General features: G+C 38.5%; 1 protein-coding gene across 8 annotated transcripts in view; it reads left to right on the top strand.

Moving 5' to 3' along the window:
* The window catches only part of LOC134627507 (plasma membrane calcium-transporting ATPase 1-like), a 127,974-nt gene that overhangs the window by 56,650 nt on the left and 58,973 nt on the right, over positions 1-12,351 (top strand). The window lies entirely within an intron of this gene.

The raw sequence follows: 12,351 nt of genomic DNA, 5'->3' as shown, positions 1-12,351 counted from the left end.
TGCACCATATTTTGCTGCTAAGCAACTGAAAGACACGGGTCACATCTTCCTATCAAATAAACCGAAAAAGAAAAAATGTTGATTTTGTAGTGCATGTACAAAAATGATGATAAAACCTTTAATTAGTAGCATTAAATAACTGGAAAAACATACATTTAAGAAATTATTTATTAATTTACAGGAGGAATAAAATCTGAATCTGTAGCTACTATTTTGATGACATTATGCACGCTAAACATTTTTTATTAGTACACATTTATAAAGAGTGATTCTAATTGTGAACATAAAAATTGTACTTCAGTTCAAGCTTTTCTTCATAAATCTCTGCATTTAAGAAACACACAAAGAAAGAAGCAATTCATTGCAACAGAAGAAACCAACTTTAACAGTAGTGCACTAATTAACAGCGGTGACGGGACGTAGCATTTTTGCTGTGTACTATTAGGATTAGGATTTGTTGGGTTTACAATTGATTCGATGACCTTTCCATTCCTAATCCATTGATTGATATTCCGGTTGGAATCCGTAGTCTTTTTTTATAATCCTTGGTTAGGATTAGGCAATAAAAATCTGTGGTTATGGTTAGGAAAGGTGTTAGTTGTCCAAGCTTTCTTATAGCCAGAGTTATGGTTGTGGAAATTCAGGGGAAGTCTGTTCACACTGCCAAAAGTAATGGATTGGACTGAAGGCTATTAATGCAGCACTTTTCCCCTCGTGCAAGTAAAACTAGCGATTGTCAGACCAATATGAATTTAGTCTGATAAGATCAAACATGATGAGACTGCAGCCTTATTCAGCAACTCTGAAGGTGACTGTAGCTGGCAGGGCAATAAATAATAGTTTCTCAAAATTCTTGCTCAGGTATATTGATGGAAGTGCATCAACAGTTACACTGACAACACAAGTAGAGCAGGAGATAAGTGTGTGTGAGCCACGCTTGTTTGGTGAAACATGGATACCCTCCTTATTTTGTGCTAAAAGATGATCATTTTGGATTCCAGTCAGAGCTCTATGTGAGACCAGAAAATGGCCGACATGCGGCTGTTTGTTATGTCTCTCTCCCACTCTCATCCTTTGATCCCTCTGTGTTTGTGTTTGTGTGTGTGTGTTTGTTTGTATGTGTGTGAGTGTGTTTGCAGCCACTGGTCCATTCCAGGATTGAAATTAGTTCCAGCCCGTTCCCCTAATGGCTCCATAGATCATTGCTCCGTTCCATTTAGTAATCAGAGGACAGCTGTAGTCGCGTCCTCCACGCAAGAAATTACTCACTTTAATGAAGAAAGTGTAATTATATTTTCACTGCAGAGGGGGGAGGGGGTAAAAAACAACAACGGGGAAATCTGGATGTAAGATTTAGGGCAAACACGCATAAAATGAGACTGTTAGTGTGTTACACTGTAAAGACATCAATCCACATCATGTGCTACATGAGCATCATTTTGCCACTCTAAAGTGCTCCTGCTTTTCCTGTGGGGCAGGGTTATATTACACATGGTCAAAGTTTCTTCATAAATGCAAATAATCCCCCCGAACCTAAATCTCAGGCTTCAGCCTGCTCCTACTACTCACTGCTACAGTGAGAGCAAATATACTTAACCCTGTAAACCATGAAATAATTGACAGTAAATTCCAATTTTTTTAAAAACTGAAGTGTTTTTTAAGCTTTATGACAATTAAAAAAAAGAAAGAAAAAAAGTCAATTGTCAGAGAACATTTTTGTGCCATTTATTGCTCAGTTTGTTTGTCTTAATCAAACAATCACATATAAGGGGGTTAGAGTTAAAAAACTGACAGCACATAGCCTGACGGTGAAGTTGCTAAGCATAGGTCAAATGCCTGTTGGACAAAAGGGGGCAACAAAGTTCATCAAAAGGGGAAAAAGCACAAAAAGGGGTCAAAAAAGCGTTAAGAGAAGCAAAAACAGCAGCAGCAGTGGACAGTTTACATTGTTTTTAAGACTGTTTAACTTCAAGATGGAGAAGTTCTTTATCTGGAAACCAAAACTAGCACAAAAGTGAATAAGTGGTTCCCACAGACTAGTTGTTTTTGACGCTGCTTCTTAGACACATGATTTTATCTCACACTCATAAGACGTCCAAGCAAATCTCACGCCAGATACAGGAAAACACTCAAGGCCTGTACTTTGTGAAAACGGTGATAAGTTGAAGTGGCGTGTTTTTTTTTTTTTTCTGACATCAGGCTTCTTTTGCACCAACAGTAGTCCATAAACATCAGGGACACAGAATAAAGTTCATGTGCTTAATTTGCAAATGTGCACGAGCCTGTAAGAGGTTAATAAAGAGACTCGCCAGTGAACGCAGCCTAATCCTGGTTTGACAAAACGTTAACAGGACACTGCACACATTTACGCATATGGCACTACAGCAGTGACTGTTATTTATTCAATTATTCCTGACACACAGAAAATAGGTCAAGGCCTAACCTTGAATCACAGCCTACTAAAACTGAAACAGGTGAGCTACAGCACAGAGTCACTGTGCTACTGTTGAGTCCTTTTACACAGGTTCAAGAGTCCTGAGACTAAAATGAAAGACAAATCCATCCATTTAGTGCAGTCCAAAAAGGAGTTTTATTTATTTATTTATTTTTCTGTTACACAGTCAGTATTTGCATTAGTGGCTGTTACATCTATAGTGTTGATGGATGTTTACGTAACATGACTTCATAAATCATAAGGCTTTAAATTCAGTGGTTTAAAGCCTTTGGTTATTCAATAATAACTGATAAACTGGTAAAACATTTATGACATTTAGATACTTTTATATTAATTATGTATGATTGTTCCAGTACATCATATGGGTTTCTCTTTGTGTGTGTGTGTTTCTGTGTTTGTTTGTTAGTGGCTAAAATGACACAGGAAGTTCATTGATACCAATTAAAATACATTTAGATTCATCATAAGCTGCTGAAGTCTCCCTACAACTGATATTTGAAACCTGCCTTAATATGGTCATCTCAGATTCACAGCTCTGATTGCAAGTTTTTAGTACAAGTGTTATTTGACTGTATATACATGGTTTAAACGGCAGTTTGACTGATTACTTGAAGCATACAGCTGCAAGGTGTACAATGATATATAATATGTAGCTCAATGAAATTAACAATTTATGACAAAACAAATACCTTAAAGTAAATATGGTGTTATTTCTAATTATATAAATGTATGATGTCAAGTCCCTTTTATATATAGTAACCAGTTATCCAATCCTTATTTATTTATACACTCTGCATCACTGCATTATTGCACATAAACATCCACATGATCTATGTCTTGCTATTGTCTGTGTCATGTTGCTGTTTTTGGTATTATCTGTTTTCTATTCTGTTAAGAACTTTGAGAGCAAAGAAAAAAACGATCCCGTTTCCTTGAATGTGTCCACCTACTTTGTCAAAAAAAAGCTGATTCTGATGGACCAGTTATTTAAAATTGTGGTTCAATACAGATGCTCACTTTTAACATGAAAACAAAGAAATCTCTGAAAGTCTCTGTCCCTGAACGTTTATTCAGGGAAGCTGCGCTGACAACAGATAAACATCGGCCACCTCATTTGTCGATACGTTTCTTTCTCTTACCCAGGCTGATACAGGGAGGTGCTGTTGTGTGGCTGATATATCACCCTGTCCCTACTTTTTAAAAATTCAATAAACCTATAAAATGTAGCCTAAGTAGTGAAAATGTTTAAGCTATGAAACAGAAAACCACAAGCCTAATCATTAAGGTGGCTGTGGTAAAGGCAATGCATTACTAAAACTGTTCTCTGAGATGGACCAACCCTAACTAATCTGATAATTTCACATGTAAAATTAGTGGACTCACGTACTAAATGTTGTTTGTGTCACGGTTTATGGTTGTTTCAGTGCAGGATTTAAAGTTTAGTGCTGGGTTTTGACAGCACTGCTACACTGGCTGAACGTATCACAGTTTCCACCCTAATAATAAACTCCAAATTGATTTTTACAGTCTGCATGGCAGGCACAGAGTTTGCTGTGGGAGTGAGCTGTATTGATAAAAATCCTCTTTTACCTCTCTCCTATTCTCCATCTAGAAATGTGATATAACTATATACCATACCCATAGTTTGTTAGTTTACGTCGAAGCATTCAGCTACCTAAGTGGTAGATGATGGAAGCCTGTTTCCTGTGACTCTAAACCAAAAATGAAAAGCAATACTGTGATATAAACCAAAAACATATACAGAATTAATAACTTACCACGCATAGTAAGTTAAAACTAAAGGGAAACTGCAAGCTTTTTAGGTTAAACAGCATTTTATTGGTTAATCTGGGTTTCGTTCCATGTCAGGATGTTGTAATATCAATGATACAGTGGATGTGCAGTGTCAGAGGTGAGGAGTTAAATAGTGAATATTGTGTGTTTTTTGCCCCTTAAAGCATGTACATCTCATTTATTGTGTCTCTGTGACAGAAGGGAAACCTGCATGAAACCTGAGTCCCACACAGGGGTTCTCTGTTTCTCACCTTAAGCTAATTTTCTCACATTGATCGCATGATTTCTTGTGTTGATGTAAACAGATCTGGAATGAGCCTCAGATGAATCATGCTTCTCACAACAGAAAACCTGTTCCTTCTCTCTGATAGCCCGCTGCCATGCTAACTAACCTGATTAGCTCTGTAACAGCTCAGTTCGTCGTTATGTTAGCAGTTAGAGATTTCTCACAGTTATATTTAACCACATGCGAGGCGCGTCTTTAGCAGCTCTCTCTTGATGGCTATGATAGATAGTTAGATGCTTCAGTCTGTAAAACCAGCTCATGAATGGACACAGACACAGACCTCGTCATCCTGAGTTGAACCTGATCATTAACACACACAAACACACACACATCCTAAAACAGAAGGCTCAGCTGCAGCTGTGCATCCTGTTGGTTAATGTGTATTGATTAATCAAAGTCTGAGTGTGTTTCATGTTGCGATGACATGCAGCTTTTGAACATAACACACGGAGCCAGATGTAAACTTTATAAAAATACACATGCGGGCCTTAAAATAAGCCTCTATTTTAGGAAAGTGCCACTGAGCAGCAGCGTTTTCTGTCACTGTTCAGGTGAGAAGAAGACAGGAGATAATTCCCTTTGTGTTTTGTGTCATCGCTTTTTAATAGCTTCAAGAAATTAGAGCTGAAAGTGGCAGATAAAAATGGATTTAAAGAGTTTCTTACTGTGGCATCAGCTAATGATCAGATGTTCAGTTTCATGCTAATTTTGAAGCGCAAACGGCATGGAAGTCACACAGATGTCTTCCTGTTTATCTTGTGTACAAATATCGGTCTCATTTGAGAGCCAGCAAAGGCGAAATGCTGTTTACGGTGATGTGAGACAGCTGGAGAAAGTGGAGCCAGAGAAGAGCTGCCGTTGATGACTGATGAATGACTTAAACAATTAACTTAACATCAAAATGGCTTTCTGATTAGTTAACTGCTTGTCAAAAGCTCCGATTGGTCGATATGTGCTGCAGCGAATCAGTCACGTCTCTTGAAGTCTTTTCAATAACAACAGAGATGGGTTTTTGTAATGAAACAAATTGTTCTCTTATTCTCGCTGTTATTGTTAATCTCTCTTGCACAACAACCCATTCCCGGCTTGTCAGTTGATGCCATTTTGTCAAAGACCACACTAGGGCAGCTCATTTATGCACACTCTGCTCTTTGGTAACCAGGTAATGATACTAGGGAGACAGTTCTGTCACACCTGGTAGTCATTTTTAAACATGCAGTGTTGCTCTCACCATTTTCCCAAAGCTAACCAAGAGTTTTTAGTGCCTAAATCTGACCAGTGAATTAAGCTGAAAGTCTATTTATGTGATACCCTACACAAGTCACCATTGCCAGGATTTGCAATTGTACGTGTTGTGCCTCCAATTTGCTGGTGAAACACTAGCTGGGGTTGTAGTTTCTCACTTCCAGCTTATTAACTAAGATTAAAGGCAGCAGATGAACAAGTAGCTGGAATTTCATGCAGAATTTAATGATGGTACAGGAATGATGGCACTGAACAGGCTAATCACAGTCTTTACAGGCTGCGTCACCACGACATGTAGTTGTAGTTCTTGGAAAGTACTTGGAAAGTTGTAGTTCTTGCAGAGTAAGCTTTATGAAGGGTTTGCCTTTATGACGTTCCTGTGGTGTAGTTCAAGTGCAGAAATGTTAGTGGGTGCTTTTTTCATATTTGTGACCATTTTATAAACAAAAATGTGCTTCAAGTTTGAGTACATTGACTCATTTTGGAAAAACTCGTCAAAAACGTAGTCTGGTGATGGAAAAAAATCACTCCTAGGTCAAATCCCACCATGTTTTGGCAAAAAAATATATATATTTTAAAGTATCTTTAATGTATTTTTCAGTTTCAGTGTGTTATTCTGCACTCAAGAAAGTGTGACCTTTACTGTTGGGTTTTTCAGATATAACTTAGTAGGAGCGACAATAGTGTGACCTTGACTGGTTCCCAAATAATCTGATTTCCAGAAGCTTGTGAAGAGTCTGAGTTTACCTAACTGTGATTTTAGATGACTTATCACTCATTGGAAAGATTTTATTTTGGGCTCATGAGCTGTAATCAGTTGGTTCCTCCACCCCTCCCTCTTACATACAGTGACTGAGAGCAGCTAGAAATGGAACCAAAATGAAATAAAACTATATCATGATAAATAAAGTAATTTTTTTTTGTATTAGTCCTATTTATTGACTTTTGTCCGTTTCTTTGGCTTTTGGAGTTGCATGGGTTTCTCTAATTATAATCAAAATACTGGCACTCATCAAAATAAACCACCAACTCCTGAGAAGATAAGTTGGAAACCTAAAATGTTTGGTGGGTGCGTATTTCCTGTGTTGATCCTCAGCATTATCCTGTTTGCCGTAATTGGCAAATGAACATCAACAAATTCAGAAGCCACGCTCTTGTAGGATAAGTGGATCCAAACCATGCCAGGAGAATGCCACACAAGTGCAGTCAGTTTTATTTGTAGACCTCAGTCTGAAATGTGAAATTTCAAAGAGCTTTATGGGCAAAAAATAATAATTTCAAAGAATAAAAGGACATAGGTTGTTGGAGTGGACAAAGGAAGAGCGATGTGGCAAGAGAAAACAAACTCAGAGATAATAAAAGTAGAAAGCTGACGTGATATTGACGTTGATTGACGCACCTGCTCTTTATTGACCTGAATACTAAATATGGGAGAACTCACATACTGGTTATTACAAAATGGACTTAATGGTTTATTCAGTATGACTCAAATGAGTGACTGAGCAGCTAAAGGCATCAGGAAAGTGTTTACAGAGGTCAAGTCCAACGTGTTTTTTTCCACAGACTTGTATGTGACAGGAAGTTGTTTCTCTTGGGCAGGTGTCACCCCCAGGTCATTAAAAAAAATAATAAATTGACACAATTTGTCAGACCCTAAGCTACGTCACATTCTATGATAGTAGGGGTGGATTTTGATAATCGATTTATCGATTAAAATCAATTCTGGCTTGGATAACGTGATATCGATTCATTAAAATCCTGAATTGATTTTTTAATATAAATTTATTTTGCCCGAAACACCAGAATCTCGGGTTAAACCTCACAAAATTTCGACAACCACCAAACAGCTAAAACAGTAAATGAGAGCAGGTACACGGATTCTGCACAAAGACGTAAACACACAGCACGGACCCGCCGACGGATCAGAATCAGTGAGATGTCGCCTTTCTCACCCGACGGCACGAACACGGTCGGGGCTAAAAGCCGACAGCTCGCTGATTCTGATGTTTCGGCGGGTCCACGCTTTGTGTTTACGTCCTTTTTGCGCTGATTCTGAAGCTGCAGGTTTTTATCTCTCTCCAAACAATACTGACTGAACCAGCAACAAAAGAAGATCCAAACTACGCTTAACATAAACATCGTCATGAATTCCCTCTGACTTTTGCTGTTTTGCTTCCACCACGATAAAAATCACACTTCATGCACAGCTCTCTCTCTCTCTCGCTCTCTCTGTATACTCCAAGAACAGTTTCCCTTCTAAATATCTGTTTTCTGCATTATTCGCTTGCTTGTTATGCACAAGTCTACAGCTGTTTACAGCGCTGTCGGCCGCTGTTTTTTTCCTTTTACTTACTTCCGAAAAGAAAGCCTAATTTCTGCCGTTCAATAGGCTACTGAACAAATTTAAACTTTTTAAAATTATGCAAAATGCAAAACGCTTAGCCGTGTCTCTAATAAAACCTCTGTAATTTCAGCGGTAATGTTCATATGTTGATTAATGGTTTTCTTTTGTTTTTGATGTACTGCAAAATATTTTTATAAAATCCCAGGCCAGGAAAATCACCTTCATGTTTTTCTGTGTTTTATCTTCAGCTACTTTGACACAAAGGCATCTGCTGTGATGCTTACACCTTTGATAAAGTCTTGCAAGTCAGCTTCCTTTTCATAGATACAAAAATATGCAAATGTACTGATCTGAATTATAATACTTCTGACTGTCTGAGGCAATCGAATGGAATCGAATTGAATCGAATCGTGGATCGAATCGATTCGGGACCTTGTGAATCGGAATCGAATCGATTCTAGAAATCAGTGACGATACCCAGCCCTATATGATAGTCTATGATGCAAACACTAGTTAGATGCAAGATTAAAGAAGTAGATGTTTAAGAGTTTCTTTAAATTATCAGTCTAGTTTGAGGAAAGCAGTACCAAATGTTGGGGGCATAAATGGCAAAAGCTGCATCCCCAGTTTTTCTCCTCAAGGAATACCAGATCTCTAACAGTTCAGTCATGGAGGATTAGGAGTGCAACTTTGCACATGAAGTGTCAGACAAACAGAAATGTTACATGGCCTTTAAATACGAGCAGAAGTATTTTAAAATCACGCCTCCAGATCCCCTCATTATGGTGTCACCTGTCTGTGTGTACTGTGAAAGGGCTAATTATCAGCCACAGTTCAGTTCTGAGCTTTATGTAAATGAATTCCCATACACACACACACATGGACACACACACTCACACACACACGGACACACACAGTGTACACGTATGTAGGTTAAGAGGTTTCTCGGCCTGCTGGTGTGTCAGATCTTTTTGAACTCTTTGGTGCAAGAAGTCAGCACCCAATCAGAGTTTCAGTATGAGCTGCATGACCCGAGTCCTATTCACTGTGTCTCACACACACACACACACACACACACACACACACACACACACACACACACACACACACACACACACACACACACACACACACACACACACACACAGCCTCAGGACATCCATGTCTTTGCCAATTCAAGCTGAACGCTCCTCTAAGCAATTAGCAAGAAGAAGAAAGCTACAAAGACACTCTTCTTTCTTTCCTTCTTTCTTCCTTTCTTTTAGTTGAGACGTACACATTTAAATACAGTGTAAGTCATTTTGCAGCGTACCTGGTCTCTGGTTTTGTTCAAAGAGGATAGACCTGAGGACTTATAAAGCTCAGCCTTGCGTCATTCTGCAACAGAGGATGTGAGTCTGTGTTAAAGAGAAATCTATCTCCTGTAGACACTCGTCTCTTCATACCGGTGATATGGTCATCACGGTCATCATTCTCCATCTCTGGCTTAGCCTGTGCATGAAATGCTTCAGGTGAACTATTGGTCCTCCGTTCAGCCAGGATGCTTTTATCTGTCACACATTACAATTTATTGCTCTCATTAAATTTAAAAAAAATGTGTTGCTGACAACAGCAGGTGGAGTTAGTTTGGGCAGATATTGGATTAAGCTATAACCTCAGGAGGGTTAAAAATGGCATGCTGAAGTGCCAAAGAACTTTTTCAGTGGCCACCTGAGGCTGGCTTAAAATTATATTGAAGCTTAAAAATGTAAAATATTAGGGGTGATGCAGCTTTCATAGACTGGTGGGTGAATTTCCTCTCTTAAAACACAATAAAATTTTCTTTAACTCTCTTCATGTTTTTAAGCCCCAAATTTGCACCCTGTTTAATAGCCTTTCACATTAAATCAGATTCACCTTATTAATCAAAATGGTTAGCCAGTGCTAACAATAGCTGATAGAAATACCACAGCTGTACAGTTTTAGCTAAAGTTTGCCATGCAACTGTTTCCAAACAACAAAGAAGTAAACAAACAAAACAAGATGGTGAAAGCATCACAGCTAAACTCTAGACATCTTGACATAGTTGCTCCTGTATTTTATGCAGTCTGTGTTAAATGTTTGTTCTGCATCCACATCTGTGCCTGTTTTTGGTAGTGTTTGCCAATGTGCTTTCTCTTCATCTAATTATTAAAATAGGCCTCATTCGGTCACCAGGCTCCATTTAAGGTGCTGTTAGCACTGAAAGAAAAGCAAGTGGTTCCGAGGATGCTTGAGGCCTCAAACAATGAAAGAAACATCCAGATTAAACAGGGCTTGGTGATGGCTTTAAATAGAAACTTGACCACCAAATAAATGAGTGGAGATAAAGAGGAGGTGCACTGCATTGTACAGTCAACCGATTAACATCTATTCCTGCTCTGTGGGATATACAATATGAAAAATGCTGAGCAATGACACAAATTCTGATTTTACTTCTAGATAGCAAGAGAAAAGGAAAATAATAGCAGGCATTACAGTAACAAAGTCCTCAGCATGCTTGTGATTCTAGAGGAACAGTGACTAAAGAGACAAGTGCTTTAACATCTATGGAAAAGACATCAGTAAAAACAAATTTTATCCTTGTTTTCACAGTGACCAGGGGTATTAGCTTCTCAATTCTTTAAAATGTACTTACATCCCACTATAATAACAATTTCTCACAATATGAGGCAATTCTCTACATTATATCAGAAAAAAGAAAAAGAAATCTGATATGTGAGTGTTGGTGTTATTACGCAAGGAAAAAAACAGAAGGTAAGTTCTTCGTCAGAAGAGGGAAGATGTAAAAATCCAGGACATGAGAAAGCAAGACGAGACAATTACGTAGAGAGGGATATTATAGCAGGGATGCAGGGAATAAACACCTCGTTACAAAGATGAATGCAGATTTAAGAGTTCAGTAATGTGAACACTACAGGATCTGGTCTAGAGGGATGTGGGGAAAAAGTGATGTAGTCAGGTGAGTCATCCTTTACCGCTCATGCTCTCAATTTTCAGGAATATTATGGAGACCAAGAGAACAGGGCCGTAAATGCTTCATCCCGATATCAAAAAGATCTTTGTGCTGTGGGGGGCAATTTAGTGCTATGGTTACCAGAAAAATCCCCACACTATGGACAGCTACAGCATGTGGAGAGAACAGTGTAGTGATAACTGTTACTTTACAGTATGTTTATTGGGGGGTAGGGTAAATCTCACATTTATCTTCTCATATGGAGTTTTCACTCCCAGCTGTGGGACTAATAAAGGCGATCTTATCTCATCTAATGCACGACAGAGGGCTGGTTTGAAAGCTGCCGTCTTCTATTTTTTGAAAGCATCTGTGTCACTTGTGGTTAAATGGAGCCTCAGCCCAACCCTTCCACTCTGTGGTTCACCGATGACCTGGTGGAATTTCAGAGGTTAATCACTCTTTAACTAGATGGTTCCCAATTTAGGCCCGTGACATTTCCACAGTAAGGTGTTGGAAAAACCATCATCGATAGTCAAACTCATAGGCTTGCCTTTTTACATGTGACAAAAGGTTAAACAGCCTCAAAACAAAAAAAAAAAGTCATTTCTGTTTCATTTGTTGTTAAATTTTTGTCGCCTACTGACATGCCCTGCAGCTCGCTGTATCACTTCTGCATGAACTCTCTGTTCAACAGTTTGTCTTATCACTATTTAATGATAACATATTTTTGTGTGAGCAAAAGATGAAACAAGCGGAGCCCTTTGTAGAAAAAGCCTTGTACCTTGTGTTGGATTTTGTTACTTTATACCTGTTTCTTTTCTCAGCTTAAGGGTTTTGAAAAAATATCATCAGAGGATCTTTGACTCTGAAATGTAAACCGAGAAATAACTGTGCAGTTTCTGAATTTATAAGGCAAAGTATAAGAGAACTATTCTCGCACAGCTTAAATCAGTGCTGTGCTGGATGGGTTTGGCTCATTTTTATAATACAATATTTACTTTGTTAATACTAACAGTGTATTTGTATCCATATCAGAATATACAGGGGGACACTTGACTTAAATTACTTCAGGCTCCGTGTAGACGTCTTCACGACTGCCAGTTTTTTGTGATTATGTGGATTCATCCAAGACACACAAATAACTTCTGGATTTTAAACTAGGCGTTAGTGCAGCGCCTCAGTTCATCAGCTTTGTGTGTTCCTGAGTGCAATTGTTTAAAAATGAAGCTGTAGACTGGTCTCATACAAACTCA

This window comes from Pelmatolapia mariae, linkage group LG5, assembly GCF_036321145.2.
Source record: "Pelmatolapia mariae isolate MD_Pm_ZW linkage group LG5, Pm_UMD_F_2, whole genome shotgun sequence".
Lineage (NCBI taxonomy): Eukaryota > Metazoa > Chordata > Actinopteri > Cichliformes > Cichlidae > Pelmatolapia > Pelmatolapia mariae.
This window is presented reverse-complemented; position numbering and strand designations above follow the sequence as displayed.